Genomic DNA, 25,573 nt, shown 5'->3' on the forward strand with positions numbered 1-25,573 from the left:
AATTCAGTTTAATTAGAATTTATTTATTTACTTTATTAGCGTTCTATTTTGAGCCCTTTAAAGTAGTGTAGTTTTTGTTTTTTGTTTTTTTTCACAGATCATAACTTTTTGACAGTTAAATACTAGTTTGGCCAGTCTGAGACTAGTTTAAACCAGCTTTTTGGGATGTTTTTTACCCGAGTCATAAACGGATGAACTGTCTTTCAATTCTTGTGGGCACACAAACAGAACTAAAACTATACTGTGAATGTGATTTACAGTAATGGTGTGCAGGCTGTCGGTCTGCAGAGATGCCTGACCAAACAGAAATACCAGTGTGTGCTAATGCACAGCAGAGAGATCGGAGTCAAGAGGCTGATAATGTCTGGCAGTAAAATTATGTTCATTATATTCCCACATGATTCTTTCTCAGATAAATAAAACACTATTTTCTTCTGAAAAGAATTGCACTGGTTTATAACGTTCAGCTTCGGATGCAAATGCTCAGAAGTCTCTTGTCTGTTCCAGCATGGCGTCCGGTGTGAGTTTTGCTTTACTGTTGCTGGGTAACACTGACCTTAGTCCAGGACGGATGGTGTATTTATCAGCCGACGACCCGTCTGTGACTCATGTTCCCATTGACCACAGGGTCTGGCTGACCACACCCTGATGTGGTATCAGACCATCCTGCTGACTCACTGGACGCACATGCCGTTTGCTTTGTGCTTTCTGCTGGGATATTTCAGAGTGCTGCGTTCACAAAACACTTTTTTTCTTATATTACTTAGCCAAGTTTTCCTATTATAGCTTGCATAGATATCAACCAACAACTGTAGCTGGTGCATAGAAACTGTAACTGTTTATTTGTAAGACTATGGCAACCAAAGGCAAAAAAAAAAGAATGACTCCTAAATATAGTCACGATTAACTATGTGCACGAGCGAGGAATGAGATTACACGCATAGTTGAGAAGTTTGCAATCACAATTCTGGACAAGGGAGAACAGAACGGGCTAAAACTCAAATTGGGCAAATAAAGAGGGGCAGACAGGTGAGGAGAATAACTAATAATAACAAACAACTGGAACAAATGGAGCTAAATGGGGACAGGGACAGGAACAGGAAGGACCACATAAAGACAAGGAAGGCACATGGGGAACAAAACACACACAGAACAAGAAACAGAGTCTTACAAATATCTGTTTATAATAATAGATTTTGTATGCGAGCACAGATTTTACTAAAATCATAATAATTTTTTCTACTCAAACCTTGATTTTGATTTCACAATGAATGTCACAGAAATGTATCTTAAACAGACTGAAATCTGAAGAATTTCAGTTGTGTTGTGGTGAATGACTTCCAGGTGTGTTTTTACACGTGAAGTTAAACTGCATATATATATAATTATTTTCTTGAATATTGAGATCATAACTATTTAACACCATTACTTGTAATAGCCTTAATTTCCAGGTCAGTTCTGATATGAGAAAAACAGAAATAATAAATGCAAACAAAAACTTGCACTCAACCATATAATTACAAATAGTCTGGATAGTACAATTCATAGAGGAGAAAACCCTTGCTTTCAGTCACACTTTACAGTATTTTTGTGTTATCTGTTGACAATATGAGTAGGCCTATGTATCATACACTATTTATCACTTGTTATATGTTGGTAAATGACACTTTTTTGCCTTTTTTTATGTATTTTTGTTGTATACAAAGCATGTTGGTACTATGATGGGGTCCATTGTAAAATCTGGGTGTTGAAGTGAAAACCAGTTGAGAATCAACAGCCTTTAAAATGTAAAGCTTTGCAAAGTTAGCACTGTAAACACCTTAAGAACAGCAATGTGCAAAGAAGCCTAAAGATGAGGCTTTTCAGGAATATCTAGCAAATAATCCTCTCATTGAAGACATAGAAAGCTCTTAACTTGATAAATGAGATTCAGGCAGTGGTAAATCAGGGAATGAGGTTGCTATGGGAAAGCCACAAAAGCCGCAATGCCTGCTCTCTAATAATGCATATAACCCACCCTATTATCCCAAACACGGCAGAAGCTGATCAGCCAGTGACTGGTTATTCGTTTTATCCTCCAAAATGCCTTGGCTAATGCTGGATATCAATCCTGCCTCTTAAAAACAGTTTTATTTGGATGTGCTGCCAATTCAGGCTCTGAAACGCCAGACAAGAGTCTGCTCTCTCTTTCACAACACACCAGTAAACCTAGCCCCATTGATTGCTGGCTGAATTTGTTGGTGTGGCAGAACAGGCCAGTGTTTGTGTAGAAGTAAGTGTTGCTGGGACTCTGGGAGAAACGCGACAGATTTATAGACTTTGTGTGTTTGTGGGAAGAACATGAAAAGAAGCTCTTGTTTCTCCACTGCGTGCCCCCCTCCGCTCTGCTTGCCCCGTCCTGTGTGTGATGGGGAAATGGGTTTCAGATGGGGTGGTGGTGTCCACATGGGGAAGACGTGGTGCTCAGACTGCTAGACATGCACCATCAGATGAGTCAAGATGTGGGCGATATTCTGGGAGACCGCTTCTGGCGCAGCAGCAAGAAAGGTAGGTGATGACCACGGTGTAGTGTATGGATGGACATTCACATCATCCCAGTTAAGGCTTTAAGCTTCATTTTCTTTAATTCAGCTTTCTTTACTGCTCTCCGGATGAACACGTGATTGCATCACGTGATTGTGTATTAATAGTGTTTACTAAAAATTGAAGGAAGTTGATTCATTTCCAGAGGCTGGAATATCATAGAGACTTGACGTTCGGCTCTTTTGACATGAAACCACCTAGCAACCACACAGACACCGTAGCAACCACCCAAAACAGCCCTGCATCTAGGGCTGGGCAATATGGCTAAAATAATATCAAAATATATATTTCATACATTTTTATACAGTTACTATTAATGGGCAAGGAAATAATTCAACCTAAATTCTGTTTTCTGTTTAATTTTTTTCTGATTTTTGTTTTATGATTTAATACAAATTTATCACCAACAATTGTCAAATGAAACAAACAAATAAAACTCTAACAACTTAATCATTTGTTTAAAGTGTATAATAATAAAAATGTAACAATAAATGTTCAACAAAAAGTTGCATTATTTATTTATTTATTCGGTCAAATAAGATGCTGCACAACAGAACTGTATAGATTAAAAATGGGTGAAAAATATCTTGAATGCATCTTCAATTTAAAAATGATTGTTACTTTGAGAAGTGCATGTATAAAATAGTGATATATTTCTGTCAAACCAAACTTTAATTTTGGCGGTTTGTCAGGAAGATCTTTGAGTTTCAGTGTGTATTTACTGTAATAGTATTTTTCTTAAATGAAACAGTGATTTTTAAATCACATGACATCGCTGTTTTCTGTCAGGCAGCTCTATAGAAGTATCAGATTTGTTTCATAATCGCTGAATTTCACTACATCAATTGAGTTATTGAGCTGAATTGAACTTGAGCAGAATAGGGACACAATAGTCTTTTAGAAGCTGAATATGAATTGGAGTTTGCAGGATTGATTTGGTTATTTTTCTGTTTAATACTGTGAAGCTGCTTTGTATTGTATTGAATTGTATCGGTATTGTATGAAGCGCTATTGAAACTATGACATTTGTAAAGACCGTCTCAGACTTCTGTGAAATCCCATGCTGGTTTATGATGGAGCCGCTCAACCAACATGATCTTTCTCATGATGCTGCTTGACTAAGTCTTGCTAGTTTGTTGGAGTCATGTGTGCTGTGACCAACCATAATGGTTTTTACTATGCTGTCATGAACTAATACTAATGACTATTAATCCTACAGATCAAATTGGTCTATCCGGTCTTTTTCTAATGGATCTGGATCTTTTCCTCTCCCACACGGATCTAACTCTCCTGCTGCGCACACGCAGGGGCAGCTGGGAAATCAGGCCTGTTTCACATTCCCAACAACCTCAATCTAGAGTTTTTCCTCTGGAGCTGTTTACTGCTTACGAAGCGTTCTTGCCATTTACTTCCACAGTATCATGTTCCAACTCCAAATCTGGGATTCATTAGGAGAAATGTAACCGAAGATTAGATTAGATTGTTGAAAATAGACTATAATAAGAGTGAATAAATAGTTTTGGATATGAGTATTGTTTTCCATAATGACTGGTGAGCTGCTGAAGCTCTGAGTGTTGGCCAGACGGTTGACGGCGCTTAAAGAGGAATAATCAGAGACTTTGTGTTTCTTTCCATTTAGGAAATGGACAAGCTGGGTTGATGCATGACTCATGCTGTGGAGAACACAAGGGAGACTTTTCATTTTTGAAATGTTACATAATTTTACTACTTTTCCATAGACACGTGTAGCCAATGAGAGAAGGAGCTTTCATTGCATCAGAAGTCAGAGCTGGTCTAAACGTGTGCCTCACCTACACATGAAGACATGCCCACAAACAGTGCTGTTCTAACTTTTCATGAGTCTTTCCTAAAACAATGTGGCTTTGTTTGAGCACGTGAGGAAAATGTTTTGGAGAAGATGACTAAAATTAAACCTGTATGGTTCAGGTACAATACAGTATGCTGGTTTCTACTGTTGCACCTCTTATATACTCTAGGGGCCCTATTTTAACGATCTGAAACGCAAGTGTCAAAGCGCGACTCGGAAGTAAGTTTGTGGGCGGGTCTCGGCGCTGTTGCTATTTTCCCGGCTGGATAAATGGCTCTTGCGCCCGGCGCAAATCTAAAATGGGTTGGTCTGAAGTAGCTTCATTATTCATAGGTGTGGTTTGGGCGTAACGTGAAATAAACCAATCAGAGCGTCACCCAACATTCCCTTTAAAGCAGGTGCGCAAGTTCCATTATGGATTGCTATTATTATGGCGTATTTACCAGGCGCATGCCAGGAGCGGTTCACAGCCGAGGAGACCGATGTTCTTGTAAGAGCAGTGAAAGACAGAGAAGTTGTGTTGTATGGGGATGGGAGAAACCCACCCAAAATAGTGTCGGTTAAACAGGCGTGGGAGGAAATAGCCACAATTGTTTCATCGATTTTTTTTCCTGGTTCTTGACGGACAAACCAATTTGTCAGATGTCCTTATATACATATATGTCTTGCCACTATTGGGCAAACAGGTCTGATCCTTAATTGCTACAATTAGCCTGAATAATTTGTAAACTAGATTTATGCCTATTTTTTCACATCTTCGTGGCACACCACAATGATTTCCGTCATCTCATGTGTTAATATTTTTTTAGTGTAACAATTTATGATTTGCAAAAATAACTGTTGCATCTGTGTAGATTACATGAGCAAAGTGTATGCGCGTTGTGCACGCTATACATTATGGTCAAGCATGCGCCCTTAAAATAGCATAATGAACAACGCGCAACGCGCCACTGACTTTAGACTAGGTTTTTTCAGGTCAGTGGCGCAATTGTTTAATGGAACAGCAAAATAGCACCAGGGATTGTTTGCGCCGGAACACGCCTCCTTTTTTGCGCTAACTGCCCAGGGAGCGCAAGTTCATTCACTAGTTTAGCGACACATGCGTCGGTGTACAAAGTCAATTGCGCTGGGTGCAAGATAGGGCCCTAGGTCTCAACTCAAGTTGCTTGTAGCTGGCAAAACTACTCACTCAACTACCTATGAATGCATTTATTATGAACACCTGAATCTCTCCCACGCCCCTATAAAGTGCAATCTTTTTTGGGGGGGAGAGGAAAAAAAATCTGTTTTTAAAATTTGTCAGCTTTTCACAAATATTTATGAGCTTCATTTTGGAATCAGCTCTTTGGCTTGGACCAGGTTTGGCAGGAAAAACTCCTGATCAGCATTTACTGGTTCTTATTCCTGCTCACAGGCCTGTATGATCAAGTCCTCTGGATCATAGAGCACACAACAAGTTCTGAGTATTTTAGCTTTAGAGAAAATGTAAAAAATGTGCTTTAGTACAGTTTCTCTTTTACTTGCTGGTAAAAATACTTGCTTGACGTTGATCTTATTGAAATGAACATGTCAAAGCATACCCTGGAGTGCTGGTTAGCCGTGCTTGTTCACATTGAGATGCTTCGAACAGATGAGCATCGTCTCTTTAGTGACGCTTTGTAAGCCAATAATAACTATCACTATTACTATAACTATAGCTATTACTGTATGCCTCGTTTAGCACCAAATGACTCTGAAATTGGTTGTTGCAAAAGGCAGTAAAGTACAGCCGGAAATTAAAAGAGCATGATAAGAAATGCTTGACCTCAGCTGGTTGAAGATGGTTCAACATAAACATATTCAGGGCAATGTTTACTTCCTTAAGATTATATGATAAGCTGTAGAACCAGATTTGGGAAGTTATTGGAGTTTTGAGCTCTCCAGATGTATCAGAACTCCATAGAAATTTTCTGATCAGCTGAGAACAGAGTGAGATTGGGTTTCCTCGGGTCGTGAACAGGTGCTGGAGGTGACACTATGGACACTGTCAGTGTTGCAAGGGACCGCTAAAGCCCTGTCTCCAACCTTTACGGCACTAGTCACAGGCTAAGAGCCTGAGCTTTTATAAGTCTGAATGTTAAAATGTTCTGCTTCCTGATTATAGTGTGCATAACTTCATTTATTTGAGTGAAGGCTGATCTAACGATCATGCAGCAGTTTTTCCTTGTTTAGACTAAATGAAAAAGTAAAAGCGACTTGTTGACTTTCCAGTGTTATAGATATGGCTATGAATGCTCAGTTGTGTAGTGTGTACTTTAGAGAGACTGTTAATTGAAGCGGTGTGTTCAGTGCACTCAGACTGATTCGCATTCTACATTAATATTGCAAATTATATTCAGCCCAACAGATCTGAAGAGTATTCAGTTCAGATTCTTCAGAAGATGAGCTGGATACAAATCAAACACAAACTCCAGCTCACTTTGTTCTCATGTACATATGGAGCTCTAGAGTGACAGATTCTCACAAGTGACTGCCAGTCATATCTGATTACATCGAGTTTTTCGAGTCACAATTTGAATATTTTTTTTTAGAAATGAAATTGAGTGGAAAGCGTCACGTGAAAGCTAAAATGAAATCTAATTTGAGGATGTTAAAAAAAGGACGAATTTCTTTAGTTATATCCCAGCTGGCTTGTCTATCTGTTGTCAGGGACACATGCAAATCTGACCTCTGGGGCACGTCGACCTTTGTCAGCAGGATGAAGGAGGAAGCCATGTGTTTCTGAGCACTAGTGAACACTTTACTGTGGGAAGACAGCCAGATCATGTCTATTCTAGGCAACACACACAAAGAGCTCAAATGATTCCTCACTAAGTTATTTCAGGTGACCTCAGATTCATTCTCCAGCCTCTTTATGGCTTGTCTTTTAATTCATGTTAAATAAAGAGGTTTTTTTACACTGAATACATCCATTACAACGTGAATGTAAATATGTCTAATGACTCACATACTGTAGGAATAAATGAGGAACAAATAACGATCAGTGAATCACCACTGTTTAGTCATTATGAAGAAATGTCACTTCTGGAGGATGTTTTTTTTCTCTCTCTCTCTAGGTAGAGATTATGTTTATTATGATTATGTGTCGTTGCTAACTCTCACTGATTACCTGAAGATGGATTTGAAACAGTCTTCAGCTCGTGAAACCTTTCAAACAAATGCTGGGACTTTTTTTGTGCACCTAGATACAAGTCTTGAAATGTATACTGTTATAAAATGGAGTACATCTTTTGTTTTACAGCCTCGGCTAATTATAAAACCATTAAAGTCATTCTGGCTGAGGCCGGACAGAACCTGACAGACTCATAATGCCAAGAAAAAGAGAGAGAGAGAGAGAGAGAGGAGAGAGAGAGAGAGAGAGAGAGAGAGAGATCCCTTATTGCTCTTCCTAGGTCTGCTTTTTTTCTAGGACAAGAATATGTTTTTAAAAAGACATTCAATTAATGACATTTTAAATAATGCATGTTCAAAAGTTTGGGGTCAGTAAGTGTTTTTTTTTTTTTTCAATGTTTTTGAAAGATGCATTTATTTGATTACAATTTAACATCACATATTCTTGTCCTACGAATAAATTATGTTATAATAAAATAAATTAAAATAGAAATTATAAACAAATAAATTTTTTTACTGGAAAAGCAGTTTAATAATGAGTCAGATAAATGATTTTCTCTACAGTGCCATACACACTGATTATGACAGATAGGTTAAGATTGCTGTGACTCCCACACAGCTGCCCAGAAGTTATTTTCATGGCGCTGGAGCGACGTGAATGAGGATATTTGAGTTCCCCGGCACTGTTTCCATGGTGATTAAAACAAAAACATTTGTCTGTTTGAGGTATGAAGTGCTGCGTATGGCATATCCTTACCACTTATTCCTACCCGATACACTCAGAAAATCGGTAACTGCAGCAGTCATAAAGTTGGATCTATGTCGTTTTTCCAGAAGGCATTAGAGACAATCAGTGCAACTCTACCCCTCTCCCTTTCTGCTCTCCGTATCTGCATCTGTCTGTGTCTATCCCTGCCTTACTCTCACTCTCAAATCACACACCACGTTCTTGGTTCCTTCGAAAGGTTAGCTGTAAAGCAGTTCTTTATTTAGTAGGCTCTGTCATAGGAAACTCAAATTCAGCAGCTATATTGAGACTGAGATATATAGAGCTGTAGATGAATTCTTCAACCGTTCTTTCAGTCTGTTGCATCGTGTCTCTGTACTGCCAGCAGTGTTTGTAAAAATGTGCTTAGCGTAAGACTGTGTGTGTGTGCAGTCTTTTAACATCTTTAAACACCATAATTAACCATGGATTTTATACAAATGTATCATTGTGCAAAACAATAACCAGCTGCTCATTTCAAATTAGCCATAGTTTAAAGTTAAACCGTAACACGTGTTTTGTGTTTGCACTTATAATAACATTAATAATGGACAGGATGTTCTTTTTTTTCACGAGTCTCTGCTGTCTCATGCTTTCTTCCTGTGCAGTATCCGCACTGATTCATCAGTTAAGTCAGTTATGCGTAGTCAAATTTTCTATGTCAACCTATTTATCTCCGATCCAAAGGACTTGCTGTAAGGACCGTTTTGAGGAATTCAAGTGCCTGTAGGGCAAAAGGAGTGTCCCATCACATGATATGAAGTTTGTGAACCTTGCTTGCCTGAGGCGGGTGTTAATAACTGTATCTTTCACCTATTGGATGACATACATGAAAGGTGCCTCCTTCATGTGATATGGCCCAACACACCCGGGGGGTGTGTAATGTGTGCTGTGCACCACTGTGGGTGGTTCCTCCTAGACTTTGCAATACATATGCCTCAGTGAGACATAGATTTGCTGAATGGGCACTTCTTTTTTTTCTGTTCTTAGAGTTCTATTTTTGCTCCCTGTACTTTTGGTGAATGTCTTTGCAAGTGCTTACTTCAAGCCATTCACAACTGTTAAGAGTCTGTCGACAAGGCAGTTTGATTCTAACAGTTTCATCCTTGCTTGCCTGAGGTGGGAGGAGCCGATGGGATCATAGTACTCTCCCTCTTTCTCTCTTTTACACACACCCCCTCTCATTGCAGCTCTGCCAGTCCAGACTGTGCTCACTTCCAAGGAAGGCTGAGTAAAGGAGAGCACAGCTTTCCTTTCCTAAGTTTTTTCTTTCCCTCTGAGAAGGTTTGAGAAGAAAGAAGAAACTCTTTTGATTAGGAGGAAAGTTCTGCGGACAAACACAGAATAGCAGGTTGTATTAACTTTTAGCGTCTTTTTTGATCAGATTGGTTGCACGTGGCTGCAGGCTGTGCCACAGGACTCTGGAGAGTGAGGTCACTCAGTAACTTGTTCTTCTTTGGCATAGCTGTTCTTGTGTATACAGACACCGCACGACTAAGAAAGCACAATGGTTGCAGGAATGGTAATGCCCCTGGACAACCTGAAGGCCATCTATGAGCATCTGTTTCGGGATGGTGTCATGGTGGCCAAGAAAGACAAACGGCCTCAGACCAAGCACCCTGAGATTCCTAGTGTGGATAACCTGCAGGTGATAAGAGCCATGGGTTCACTGAAGTCCAGGGGGTATGTGAAGGAGACCTTTGCATGGAGGCATTACTACTGGTACCTTACTAATGAAGGGGTTGTCTATTTGCGTGATTACCTGCATTTGCCTCCGGAGATCGTTCCCACACCTCTACAGAGAGTTCGACGGCCAGCTGCAACTCTGGCCATCACCCGCAGGGCAGAACATGTTCAAGCTATTCAGGGCCCAACTTCTTATGTTCCTAAACCAGGCAAGATGGGTTCAGAAAAGCAGGAGGCTTTGCTTGATCGACAGGAGTACCGTCGCAAAATGGCGAGCGTGGATGAGTCTGAAATGATTGAATACAGGGAGAGAACACCAAGATTTAGAGGTCGTCCAATGGCTAGCTCTCAGATCAAGCCCAAAGGATCATGGGAATCCAAAGAGCAGCCATTGCTTTCTGATACTCAAGATTACACCAAAGAGATTAAACCAAGTGTGAAGAGGAAGGTCGCTGTGCATCCCGTCTGCCATATGCCTCCGATTGAAACTTACCATGCCAAGCCAGTTGAACAGGAAAAGATGGTGGAACTCAAAGAATGCACCAAGACGGCATTCATTCAGAAAACGGTTAATGTGAGCCCAGATGTGGCAGCTATTTTTCCAAAGGTGGGTGAAACAGCAGCAGAATCAACATCCACAGCAACTGGCGAGAGCAAAATGGCTAAGGATGCTCATCATCCTACTACCTCAAAACCGAAGGTGGAGAAAAAAAAGAAAACTTTTGTGACAAAAAATGTGCAGGATGTGCCAGCTGTTTCATCAGTGGAGAGAACAATTGCAGTGAAATTCTCTCTATACTCTGTTCATGCTAAAGCAGTCAAAGAAAAGCCCAAGGAAGAGGTAGTCTTCCAGCAGACCTCATCCACAGTAACAGCTAAAGATGCTGCTCGATCTACTCCCTCAAAACCAAAGGTGGAGGAAACACAGAAAACTACTGTGGCCAGAAATGTGCAGGATGTTTCATCAACATCAGGTGCAACATCAGACGAATCCTCTGTGTCATCAGTTCCTGCTGAAGCAGCAAAACAAAAGTCTGAAGAAGAGGTGTTTATTAAGGTCTCTAAGAAAACCACATCCACAGCAGAAGATGATAGCAAAATGGCTGAAGATGCACTTTATCCTATTCCATCAGAACTGAAGATGGAGAAAACACACCAATCCTTGAAGACGAAAAAAGTGTCAGCTGTTTCATCAGCAGTGGAATTATCTGTCTCTTCTGAAGAAGTGTGTGTCAATGTCTCCAAGGAAACCACACCCAAAATTGATTGCAAAATAGATAAGGATGCTACTCGTCCTGTAGAGTCAAAACCTAAGGTGGAGAAAACACACCAAGCCCCTGCGGCCGAAAATATACAGGATGTGCCTATTGCTTCATCAGCAGTAGAGACAACTGCAGTGAAATCCTCTGTCTCTACTGAAGCAGTAAAAGAAAAGCCAAAGGAAGAAGTGTATGTCAAGGTCTCTCAAGCCGCACTCACAGGTGATAGCAAAAGAGATAAGAATGCTCCTCATCTCACTGCATCGAAAACAAAAGTGGAGAAAACACAGAAAACCACAAAGTCCAAAAATGTGCAGGATATATCAAATGTTTCGCCAAAAGCAGTGGAATCCTCTGTATTTCCTGTCTCTGCTGAAGCAGTCAAAGAAAAGTCCACAGAAGAGGTGTTTATGAAAGTCTCCCAGGAAACCACATTCACAGTCACTGGAGATATCAAAATGGCTAAGGATGCTTCTTATCCTACACCGAAGGTGGAGAAAACACAAAAAACTAGAAATGTGCAGGATGAGCCGGCCGTTTTATCAGCAGTAGAGACAACTGCAGTGAAATCCTCAATCTCTTCTGGTGCAGACACAGAGAAGCCTAAGGAAGAAATGCATGTCAGTGTCTCTCAAGAAATAGCATCCAATGGTGATAGCAAAAAGGATAAGAATGCTCCTTGTTCTGCTCCATTAAAACCAAAAGTGGAGAAAAAGCAGAAAACCACAAAGACAAAAAATGTGCAAGAAAAACCAATCAAGAATGAAAAAGCAGATGAGACCTACATTGCCGTTCATGCTGATGAGAAGAAGCCATCTACCTCCATTAGTGCCCGGGTGTCTGTCAAATCTGTAGAATCAGCAATCCCACTTCTACCTGAAAAGGACAAAGATTTGGCAATACACATTGCTGAAAAGAAATCCAAGATTAATCTGCCACTGCACCCTTCTGAGCTTCCTGTAGAGGAGACAGCAGTGCCGCCTACAGCATCTAGCACTGTTAAAATGATTGACAAACAGCAGAGAGCACCTGATTCCCAAAAAACAAAGGAAATCCAAGAAGCATCTAGAGATGACAACACTAGTCTGTTGAAAGTTCATGAAAAGGTGGAGATTCCGTGTGCCATTTCTACTGCCGAGGTCAAGGCGGAGGTCAAAGTTCACAAGCCTGATCTGAGTCATGAATCTCAGCCCCCATCTACAGCTGCTAAAGTAAAGACAACTACAGCTGACTCCAGCAAGATTTCACAAGTGGTTGTGCAAATGCCGAAGAAACTTGATTCTAATACAGATTCTGATTCTGTTAAACAAAAGCCATCACCCGCAAAACTAACTGAAGAACCTGTAGTCACAGGAGAGGTTACAGCTGCAACAGATGGAGATACAGAGGATGCCCCAAAGCCTTCAAAACAAAAGAAGAAAAAGCAGAAATCTGCAAACAAAACTTCAGCTGTAAAACCAGTCCCACCGCCTATAGCTGAGACAAAGGTGATAGAGGTAAAGACAGAGAATGATTGTCAGGTTGACCTTCTTAAGTTTGAGGGCCCTGAGAAAGTTGCAACAAATGATTCTGCAAAGACATCCCCTGAAGGAACGCACACTTTGGAGAGCGTGCAGCCAACAGCTGTACAGAATGAGGACCCGACTCACAAAGGGGAGGTGGAGCCTGCGCAGCCCTTGCCTGAAAAAAGGGAGGTTCTGAAAGGAAAAACATCCTCCTCGCAGGGACAGTGGGAAGCACCGGCAGCATCAGCGTCAGCAGCAGCAGCCTCGGCCCAGCTAACCCCCCTCCCCGAGCACGGGGAGCCTCCCAGCGCTTCACAACACACGCCTGCTCCTGACACACAGCAGAGCACAGAGAAACATAGCAGGCTCTCGGATAGCAAGGCCCCTGCACAGCCTGTCATCACTGGATCTCTTCCTGCTGATGAGAATTCCTGTGATGCGCAAGAGCAGTCCGTAGACGCCATGCGGAAGAAGATCGTTGTGGTAGAGGAAGTGATTGAAGTGCAACAGATTGCCAGTCCTGTTACAGGCCAACCTGTTACACCCCCAGTGCCAGAGATTGTAGAAGATGAGTTGGACTATGATGTCTTGGAAGAACTGGCCATAGAGCGTGGCCTCCTGCAGGGTGCCATTGAAGAGACTTCTACAGATCAAGAGCCAGAGGAAAAAACCTTCTCCAACTTCATAGAAGGTATGAGTCCTTTACAGTTCTACCATTCTGTCTTTCTCTGAAATGGTTCGACGTAGGTAGCACTGCTCCGATTTACATCTGTATTTGATGTGTGGGAGGTTCAAGGTGACTGGTGTAGTGTTGGAATATTTGTGCTGTCATTAGATGCTTGTGCATGCTTTGCTTGAGAGGCGCCAGCGTTTTATGTTGAGTGAATTAAGCATTAATAAGTAGGTTTATAAGTTTTGCAGGTTGTGCAGAGAAGCATATACTACAGTGCAGGAAGATTAATATAACGTTAACTTGCATTAAAACCGTGGAGCTTTTTTCATACATGTTTTGTCTATGCAACAATGCGCATGTCTTTTATTTGTTATATTTTTCAGTTTGTCCTGTTTGTCACTGCTGTTTTCCACAAGCAGAAATCTGGGCATAATTATTCCCAGTTATTTTGAGAAATTAATTTCGAGAAATTTACACCACATCCACACCTAAAACATCAAATTATGTGTACAATGTTTCACAACCACCCATTTGCACTGTAGGACTATCTAGTGATTTTGTTGCAGGTTTTCATTCTTCAAGGGGAACACCAGACTGCTGGTAATGAGCAGTTATGCAGCACTTGTGTTTCTGACAATGAAAAAATGTTTGGAGTCATTCTCCCTGCTGCCAAATTCAACCAATGCTATAGTTTTTCTGTTCTCTGAATAAAACAAGAGCGTTTTTAAAAATCTGTGCTGTGCTTAGATGACCCCATGTGCCACTTTTGCAGGAAGCTTGTGTGTTTGGTTATTTCCCCTTGTCTCTGGTTTCCACTGGACAACTATTAGATGGAGACTTCTGCTTTGTCACTTTGTGTATTATGCAATGGGAAATACCATAGATAAAGTTGTCCATCCCAAATTCCACCACTGTCTTCTTTCCCTAGTGCAACAGAGATCTCTGGGATGTTTGTATAGGTGTGCATTTCCGTTAATGCTGTTAGAAATTCAAAGACATTTAAAGGAACTATTGATTAGTGCTTCATTTTGTACACTGAAACGATCCACTTTTTGTAGAGTTGGGTCTATGCTTTGCAAGAAATGACAGCAACTATTTAAAGAGTTTGCAGAATCTAATGGGTGTGTTAAGTAAGTGTATCACAGAGGAACGATCCAAAAACAATTAGCCTTCTGTTTGAAGGTTTTTGTTAGTCACTTCGGCATGACCGGTCTTTTGGGAATCCACAGTTCTCATAGTTCCCAACCAAACGCAATTGGATTTAATGAGAAAAAAGAACTTAAACAATATTATGGTCTGACTAACTAACTTGAGTCAGATGTGCTTGAGGTTACATCTGTGTAATTTTCTGCTGCCCCCTACTGTATCTCTACAGATCTGTCTGTAGAAAGATCTTTTCGATACAAGTTCTGTCACATGTTTTTAAGTCATTTTAGCCTACAGCTAGTATGCAAATTATTATTTTTGTACCTAGTACCTGTTCTTCTGTATTGGCATAGAATCAATACTTTATTCACTAGTAATATTTGAGTAATTCTCTGGGAATATAGGAGCAGAAGTCTGAGCTCTCCATCTGCACTGTTCTCTGTTCTGTGTTGTGCAAGTGTCCGCCTCCACCATAAATTCCTGCATGCTTGTGACAGGCACTCTCTGATGTTCTCAATGCCACATGATTGTGGTGAAGTTCGTGAGTCATGCAGTTATTTCAGAGGAGCCAAATGAATCTGACTTTTAAGAAGTCTTATCGGACACATTCTAGTGTCTGGTGCTGTGACCGCTATCACTGGCCCTTTGCTGAGACCGCTCTATGTTCTTGGAATAGATGGAGGCTAGTTGTTGTAATTATGACTCCAGTGACATTTTCTGAGAGTAGGGTTGTATTTGAAAGTTCATTGTAAACGCATTTTAAAAAATATGATATTGGATTTTTTCGCATATACATTATATAATTGATACAATCTGTAACATTCTAAAACATGGTTAACATAAAACACACAATATTGCACACATTTGTATTGGTTCTATTTATAAGTATAATATTAGTCATTGTTAATTCTTAATGTTTCAAAATGTAAAAATATGTACTGTTAATGTAGAAAGTGTATTTAAAATGACATTAATTTCATAAACCCAGTTGTGCAATTGGACTTTTGACTCAAAATGTTTTAGTTACTGTTATACTAGGCATAGTTTCATCATTTGAAGACTAGCCCTGTCTCCCCTACATCTGCGTTCCTGTTTGATCTTTATGGATGGGCTACTCTGACACCTGGTTTGCTAATGACAGCTGTTTGCTAATGTTGACATGCATTCATATATGAAACAAGTAGCTCCATTTTATTCTTGCTTTATACTGTCTCACCTAAACCAAGAGATTATGCACTTGCTCGGAGATTAACTCTATGGAATAGGAAAACTAACTTGGAGATCTGATAAATAGCCTACTTCATGAAATAATTGTAATGGTTCCCGACATGCCCCAGTAAATCATCTGTACTTCTACAGGCAGCGATATGTAAAAGATTTATGAGACATTCCTCTGAAATAACAGTTGTTAGAGTCTTTTCTATCCACATCATTCAAACCCCCCAGGTGAATGTATAATGACACACAGTATAACCTTTCACAGAGGAACTGCTTTTCCTCTGCTGTATGAGCTGCTGTTTGTTTTGTTGGTTCACTGGCAAATGATTGCTTGAATCATAAAGTGACTCATAAAAGTGATTGTTTGAAGTCGTACGTAAAACAAAGATTACTTGAATACAGGAAAATACTGTTTCAGTCTTTCCACTTTCCACAAGCAGAAACATATGTACACATCGACAGGACCGGACCACCAAACACTGAACAGGGGAACGTTAATGAGGGTAATTGACAAATCAACACAATCAACACGAGACAGAAACTAGTTCACACAGAGAACATGAGGAATGAAAACAGTTCAGGAGTGTGACAACATCGCTCTGTTATTTATTTATTTCAGTGTTCAACAGGGGTCTCGGACTTTATAATACTGTCACCTACTGGTGTGGATGAAGCATCCTGGAAAAGTAAAAATGAGTTGCCATGATTTATTTATGCATTTAATTATTTATTTTTCTCTGAGGTCATACTATAAAAACGGAGTAGTATTTGATGTCATGTGATTGGCCAAAAAACATAGGTCAACATCTTGCATCTTTCATTAGTCTATCATTTGCATGCTCAAACAAGATGATTCATTTCAGTGCACATTATTTAAGAGGAAAGCTGACCCACTCATTTTTTGACATATTTATAGTGTATCAAACCGCCTCAGTGGAGTCAGACTGGGACTGATTACTAGTTTTGATCAGTCACTACTCATCTTATTTTCTAAATAGTTCACATGCCAAGTCTTGCATATAAGATGCCTACAAATACTTAAAATTGAAGCATGGTCATAAGCGCTGTAAACATGTGAGGTAAATGAAATTGACCCTCTGTCAACACCGTAATTCACAATGCCATATGGTAATTTCAGTGGATTGCTGTGTAAAACTCTGCTATATTTAGCACATGTCTGGCTTCACGGGTGGCCACGGAAGACTTGTGATATTGCACAAGAGATTTCCAGTCATGCCAGGAATCCCAGTCCATATAGAAATGAAAAAAAAAAACAAAAAAACATGAGCACTGGTAACACAGTGCTTTTCTTTAAAAAGAAAAAAAGAAGTATTTATATACTTTAAAGTAATATACTCAAGTGTGGTCTTAATGTAATGTGTTAAGACACGTATTGTTATTTTTTAAATGAAAATGTGTTATAGTTCAAATTTATATTAAATGCAAATGTTTTTTGACCCACTTAAGTAGGATGTATGCACATCTTTATATGTAATTTCATAATCACATCTGTTGTGTTTGAAACATGTTTAGTGTTTCTGCTGAATGCACTGACAAACATTTATGCTAAACTATAATATACTTTAATGTCGTTGCTGTTCAAACTTGTAATAATGATGCTGTTGTTGCAATTTAGAACATTTTAAATATATTTAAATATAATATATTACCTTTAAATGAAAGGGCACATTGAAGTTAAAATGATAAACAAGTATTTTTGTCAACACATCAAAATAAGTGTTCTTCTTTAAAGCACAACAAATGACTTTTAAATGGTTTATACTGTTTAAAAAAAACGTTTAATTTGATATTATTACTGTTTAAAAGTAGAAGTGTCTCTCTTTAAGTCAATTAAGTGGCCTTTTATTTCATTAATATCATGTTATCTGCAAGTACAGTTTTATTTAAATACACTTTTAAGATTTAAAGTACAAGTGTACATTCAAATCAATTAAGTGCACTTCTTTGGCACAAGGGTACATTCTTCCAGTTCAATGCATTTTGCCCATTATTTCTCCCAACCTTTACTGAAACTGGCGTGTTGGTGTCTGACAGCAGTATGGAAGGGAAATGTTGAGGGCAGATAAATCCAACAGACTGTGATGCAATATCATAGAATAACTCAATCATCATCCAGGAACAAACTGATCTCTGTTCAAAGAGGCCTCCATGGGTTTCATCAGTTTCTATCTGTGCCCAGGCTGATATTTATATCCAGAGTGAGCTGTTTTCCCCTTCCCCACTCGCCCCGTCCCGTCCCGTCCCTCAGCCTCCTCCCTCCTAATTGCAAAGCCACCGGGAGCAGTGCTGACATATCCACACAGCAGGCATGGGCCGTCAAAAATAAGAAGGGGACAGCGGCCACCAAACAAACCCAGACTCTTTTTCTTTCTTTATTGACACGCTCTTGTTCTGGTCGTCTGCCTTTGCTGTTCCTCAGACTTTATGAAGATCATACCTGGTAGGTCACAACATCAAGAGTTTGACTATGTGTGTGTTTTATTCTGTGTCTGTTTGTGTATCAGACATTGTTGGCCGAGGTGGGATGGGAAACTCTCACTGTTGACTTACAAAATGCTTCTCAGTTCTATTCCATATTTAAATCTGTAATGTGTTTTCATTTTAGTTTTGGTTGATTTGTTAGTTTCTGTATTGTCTTGCCGTCCCGCGGTGGATGAGGTGTTAGCGCTCTTCCTTCTTGGGTCTGACGGATGGTTTTGTGCTGCTAAACAGAGTTGGGTTTCAGAAGGAACTTCTCTGTGTCTGCGTGGGAATGTGAAGTGTCCCGGACCCGCGCTATTTTTGAGAGCTGTAAAACGCTTCCACCTGTTTCGGGCTTGAAGCAGGCTTCTCTCGCGCTGTAATAACAGAGAGCGACAGGAAATACAGTACTGTAACTCCAAAAAAGTCGCTTTGGCTTCAACACCCAATGCTGAATCTTACAGTGTCCAAATCTACCAAAGGAACCAATCATTTCCATTTAAAGGTCATTCGGTTTTGTGTTTAGCTTTGTGGACAGCATCTATGATGACTTGTTTGTAAAAACACTTTGCATTGCATATGTCAACTAATTATTATTATTATTATTTATTATTTTATTTTATTTTTTAAAAGTGCAAGTCAAAATGATTGTCTGTGGCAATCAACAGCATATAAGAAGTGTTATTCTAGTATTATTTATACTCTATTAGTGTATTTATTTATTTATTTTTATTTGATTTTATTATATATTATATATATTTGTTTTACTTATTTTATTTGCTATTTTAATTAACTTAATATTTGTATTTAAATTTAAAGTATTTTTTATTTCAGTTTTAGTTTTAGTCATTTTTTTTAATTTGTATTTAATTGCCAAGTCAACATTTTACATTTTTCAATTAAGTGTTTCAAGTTTTTCATCTGATATTTATATTTATAATTGATTTCAGCTTTATTTCAACTAATGTCAAGTATCTTTGATAGTTTTGGCTGTAGTTAACAACAGCAACAGAGCTGTCAACATCATTTACAATCCCAGAAGACCTTTCACACAGAATGGAGCTAAATGATCGGAGGGGATGAAAAATAAGTAATCAGTGATGACAACAAAAAGTTTCAGAGGCAGAATAAAATAAATTAAAGAATTGATGGTTACACTTTATTTCGATAGACATTCTACTAACTATTAGTAACTTATTAACTCATTGGAGTACTAGTAGACTGTTAGGGTTAGTAGAAGAAGTTGACATACTTGTAAAGTTACTTATAGCTGTCAAATATCTGTTGGGAGCCATCAAAATAAAGTGCGAGGGGATATTATACAGCCAGTGTTGTAATCCTCTACTAATACTCTGCTCTAAATATAGAAGCGCTCTGATGAATCCCTCAGAAGAACAGGATTATGTGTTAAGAAAGTGAATAGAGTCGGTTCTTGATTTCATGTTGATCTTCACTGTGTATTGTGAAGATGGGCGGCTGTTTTAAAGTGCTAATGATTGCCTTTGGTGGATTGATGAAATACTTGAACTAGTTTGTCCTGAGAGACCAGGTGTGTTCTTCCAACCCTGGAGTCATGTTAAATGTTCAAACACTGGTTTATGAGCTTCCCAGATAGATTATTATTATTTGATTCTAATGAAATCTTGGTTTCAGAGATTTTGAAGAAGACTTACATCAACATTTTTTTTTTAGATATTGAAAACAAGATTTGAAGTGTTTATGAGCCATTTAAAAACATTTATCGACTTCTTAACATATTTTTATTTTTACGTATTTTCCTAAAATTTCATTACCACAACATTCAGAAAAAAATCTGAAAAATGTATTTCTAGCAATAATGCACAGTTACTTAAAACTCTGAAAAATATTTATTTTTAATTTAACTTTATTATTTCGTTTCTGTAATTAACACAACACATTCCAGATTGTGTATATATATATATATATATATATATATATATATATATATATACACACACACACACACACACACACACTGTATATATAATTGAAATCTTTTCAAGCATTGTTTATGACTCCTTTTTGTACATATTTTCTAAGCCATTACAAATCTGATTACCAAAACTACCATTAGGAAATTGAATACATTTCACATTTTTAGTAATAAGTCATTATTAACAGCCATGCACAGTTACGTAATATAATCTATATTTTTAAATTAACATTTTTATTTGATTTTGACTAATTTCTCTCATTTCCGCAACACCTTATACAATTATATTATTTATATTATTATTATTATTATTATTATTATGTGTCCCTGGAGCACAAAACCAGTCTGAAGTCTCTGGGGTATATTTGTAGCAATAGGCAACAATACATCTTATGGGTTAAAATTATACATTTTTCTTTTATTCCATTATAATATTTAGTAAAGATTATATTATATAGTGTAAATCTCAATTTAGAAATATTTACACTTAAGACAGGTTCTGTGGTCCAGGGTCACATAATGTTTTTTTCTAAATAATGAGGGCAAAAATGAAACATAATGCATTGGTTCTGCACATGCAAATAAGGATGGAAATAAGGTTGATGATTTTGATAATTAGAAATAAGTTTACATATTCCATTCTTATCTATCCTATGAACCAGAAAACAGTTTGTTCTTGAATATCCACATAAAATCAGAATGATGCTACATGTTATCCTGAAATATTATTTGTGCAAACTCAGAAAAAACGAGTAATGTATATCACATCTGCAGGTAATATTGTTTGTTTTTTTGATCTGGTTACAGATGATTCCTTCATGGTTTTGAAATAAATCAGCTGAAGACGGTAGCTGAATCTCTTGGTCGTGTGGGTTGTGTGTTTTGTAACGGGAGAGTGATGGTGTTATATGACTCTGTGTTTACATGCATGACAGATTCTGACCTCTGTCCATCGCTACACTTACAGTACGTGAACTTAACCCTTCGTGCATCGACATTTCTATCACGCTAGTAACTAGACCTGCCATACAGAAGACAAGATGTTCATAATAAAATGTATTTATTTATACTTTATTTATAATTATATTATAATTAAATGCAGGTGTAAATGCAAAACATTTGTTGGTTTGTTTTGTTTTGTTTTGTTTTAGTACACTATAAATACTGTATTGTGCTGATAGAGTTGGTTTTGTTCATGTAAATAATCAGGAGACATGAACACAAGGCAGACTGTGGTTTCATTGTAACTAAGGGTAATTTTAAGGCTAGTTATGTTCAGAATTGCATACTATTACTACATGATTTATATTAACTTGAGACAGAATTCTGAATGTCTAAATGCGCAATCATTTATTTCTAAAATGACTATATGCCATTCATAAACAATATGGTGAGGTCATGTGAACACAGTGTAGATTAGTACTGTTTAAATACAGTGTATACCTCATTGTGTTGAGTAGGAGGCTATTATTTTATGGATGTCAGTGAAACTAACGTGCCAGAGTGATTGATTAACACACCGTTACTAAAGCTGGATCAGAAGAAACGGCTGGTCATTTCCATTTCCATTTCACAGTCACACCTTTTTCAGTGAGATCTGTCAGAAAGCAAGTGATGCATGATATTTGAAAAAGAAAATGTATTGTAAATGCACAATGCATGCATTTTTTTCTCTCTTGTGGATGTAGCTTTTGTGGAAAAGTCTCAGTTTAATACTCCAGTGCTATAACTTTGTTTCACTGAAGATGTGTTACAGCATGAAGCTTTAAAAATGTCCTTCACTTTTACTGAAGCTAACATTGAAATGTTCATCTGACATTATTCTCTTCCTCAAACACACATTTTATTATTAATAAAACAGGCATCTGAATGTAATAATATGCACAAGGTGATAAAGCTGGAATATTCTGGGTGCTGGAGAAGCCCATGGTTACATGGCTCTATTACTCATAAACACATTTGGATTTGACGTAAGAAGCTGATGTATTTTGGTTTGTGAAGTAATTTGACAGTAAGTGTTGAATCCTCGCCCCAGTGCGGTCAGACACGAGTGTTTTCCTCATCTGCAGCCATGGCTCCTGTGTGTTTGGAGTCGGTCAGCTCTTCTCAGATATCCTCCTCTCTGCTCCGTCAGCTTCTCTTATTGTGTCACCGAGCCAGAGCCGTCAAAGCAGACGTCGTCTCATAGTTTTCAGCTGATCTCATGCAGGTCAATCACACTTTTATCTTCTCTAGAAGATGTTTACCTCAGCTGTTCAGATATCTCAGCTATTGTAAAATTACCTGCCAACTGTTTTACGGTTAGGTCCTAATTATTGTCCAGAAGAGGGAGACAAATATTTAAAGTCAACGGGAAACCCTGACCAAAGCCAATTTATTTTAATAAAGTAAATGATTTCTGAGAAAACTGCAGAAAAGTCAAAGCAAACAGAAAGTTTTATATATATATAAATTTTTATAAATTATGAAAAAAATCACTAATGAATCATGCACAGAACAGGATGCATTAAAATCATAAATAAGGTAAATTTTGGTTGCATGAACACTAAGAGAGATATGTAATTATTTTATATAAATGAATGTAACAATTCCATATTGAAAATTAAATATTTTATATGAATATAAATTGTTTTATATTAGTCAAATGTATCAATTAATAAATGATTAAATGTATCTTTATTGAACTAATTTTAATGTATAAAAAATACTAGCAAAACTCACTTCTCCTTGCAAAAGTTTGACCTTCTCTAATATTTCTCACGTGTGAGCAGGTTAGTTTGGAGACCGGGAACAGGGCTTTTGAAATAATTTCATATTTATTTATTTTATTAAGTCCCTCCTACTAATTTCACAAGACGTGCAGGATTCATAGCAGACAGACTGAAACATGTTTGACTTCAGGGGGAACATAAAGTTGTGTCAGAGCAAGTTTTTACACGCTGATTAAAGATTTCAGAGAAAAAGCTGCTTTATTATTACTTGAAATGACTGAATCTGATGAATCGTTCAGAGGTGAATGTGCAATAAGAAAGTTAATCTAGTGACTCTGATATGTGTCTTATATTACGCGTTTGAAGTGCATGTCATCATCTCAGAGGCCTGTGAGTGAGTTTGCAGAAGTGTTTGGCAGCTCTGTCTGTTTTCCATGCGCAGAAGCTCTGAAGGGTTATTTTAGATCTCAGCTGCTGCTGTTGATGTTCTGTTGTAAACTCAGATTTCCCCAGTGCTGGCTTTCACATCACAACATGTAGATACGCACTGATGCTCTGAGCAAAACTGCATCTGGAGTCGCAGTGCTCCTTGTCTCTCGGAACGGAGCGAATGGAAATCACATAAAACAGTAGAAGCATGTTCTGGAGCGGGAGAAGAAGCGCTCAGGTGTCCGTGTTGCTCTGGTCGGGAAGGACAGGGTGTGTCTGTGATCGAAGCAGATCTGCACACATTCCTCTCAGGCGTGACACACACTCCATCTACACACTCTCTCTCTCACACACACACACACACACAGATCCAACGGGAAAGGGATTGGGAGGCACTTTCACTGCTAATGTGGTTTGGTTACACCTAACACGGGAATGTGTGGAGACTCTGTGATGTTCACTCTCAGCTCTGCCTGTACCTGAAGGGAACATGATTGCTTAACCCCGTAAAGCTCAGTGGATCACATTTCTAAGGCCTTTGCTGTTAAACCTGTGACACTCCATGCCTTCTGGTGTTTGATTTACAGCGTAGACTTTTATCAAGTTAAAGATCTTTTTGTCTAATTGTGCAGAAGTCCAACTTTAGCTCGTGCTTCACGTGGCTTTTTGCTGTCAAATATTTACTGATTTTTATCAAGTAATCATCAGAATAAGTGCAGTAATGTTTCCAGATGAACACTTGAAGCAGCTCAGCTTTACTTCATTCTCCATCAATCATGTTTTATCTCAGATCTGATCCTCAGGATCTTTAGAGGAGCGTTTGTTTCTTCATCTCTCAATCATTACTGGATTGCATTGCATTATATGTCTGGATCATTAAATCTCATCTCATCCATATCCTCTAAATCATATATAAGACAGTTTGGTGCACACAGTTTGGTGTGCATGTGGTTCATAGCAAGACCTGGGGTGTGTGTGTGTGTGAGAGGCTGAAAGATGAATACTTGTTACTGATCCAGTAAGAGCATCATGCTTCACGCTGCGTGTTTGAACGATTGGTCTTGTGTAGACTTGACTGCTGGAATAAAGCCTGCTCCACACTGCAGCTCTGGTCCAGAACACTTTTGTTTTAGATGTCATTTAAGGACGAGTTCATCTGAATATATGGGTGTGCTGGAGGATATCACGTGTCTCAAACAAAGCTCTTGAACATCTTCAAAGGCTGTATTTGTATAAAGCCGTGTATCTTGTGAACTAATGTCTTCAGAAGCACTCATTGTTAATCCGGCCAATCAGAGCTCAGCGATGACGATCAGCTGGTCTGTGAGTGATGTCATGCTGTGTGGAAACTGCGGGTTATCAGTAACACATGAAAAGAGCATCACATAAATAAAATCAATATCATTATATAATTGACCAATTTGAATTAAATCTCTAGTAATTATGAATGTGAATGGGTCTATAATAAATTATTTAATTATAAGATAATAAACTTCATAAACAAAAAGGCCACTGTGATTAAATACATAAGGAGGGTCAAAGCTAATATGAGGTTACATACTTGTGTAATTATAAAAGTAGTCAGTATTATTTGGTAATATTATGAAACACTATTACAATTTTAAACAGCTGTTCTCTATGTGAATATATATATTAAACTGTAATTTATTTCTGTGATGCACAGCTGTATTTTCAGCATCATTCCTCCAGTCTTCAGCGTCACATGATCTTCAGAAATCATGAAAATATGATGATTTACTGCTCAAGAAACATTTCTGATTATTATCAATGTTGAAAAGAGCACAATATCTTTGTGGAAACTGTGATGCATTTTATTTTTCAGGATTCACAAATGAATAAAAAGTTCAAAAGAACAGCATTTATTTGAGATAGAAACCTGTACTGTCACTTTTGATCAATTTTATGTATCTGTGATGTATTAAAATAAAATAAAAAATCCCAAAACATGCAAACATACATATATAAATACACAGATAAATAATTTTTTACTTATTTTAGGTTACATAACTTGAAATCACTAAATCTTTTAAATCAGTAACTGAAGAAAATGTAAAAAAATAAAAAATAAAACAAAGGTTGTGAATGCTATTATAGGTGTTGGTAGTTTTTCTGTGCCACACCTTAATACTTTCTCCATTATCAACAGACATTTAGACGTCTATA

General features: G+C 38.2%; 1 pseudogene; it reads left to right on the plus strand.

Annotated features, from left to right (window-relative positions):
• The first annotated feature begins 9,506 nt into the window (after positions 1–9,506).
• The window catches only part of LOC128030597 (plectin-like), a 108,598-nt pseudogene continuing 92,531 nt past the window's right edge, over positions 9,507–25,573 (plus strand).

Source organism: Carassius gibelio, chromosome A16 (assembly GCF_023724105.1).
Source record: "Carassius gibelio isolate Cgi1373 ecotype wild population from Czech Republic chromosome A16, carGib1.2-hapl.c, whole genome shotgun sequence".
NCBI classification, from domain to species: domain Eukaryota; kingdom Metazoa; phylum Chordata; class Actinopteri; order Cypriniformes; family Cyprinidae; genus Carassius; species Carassius gibelio.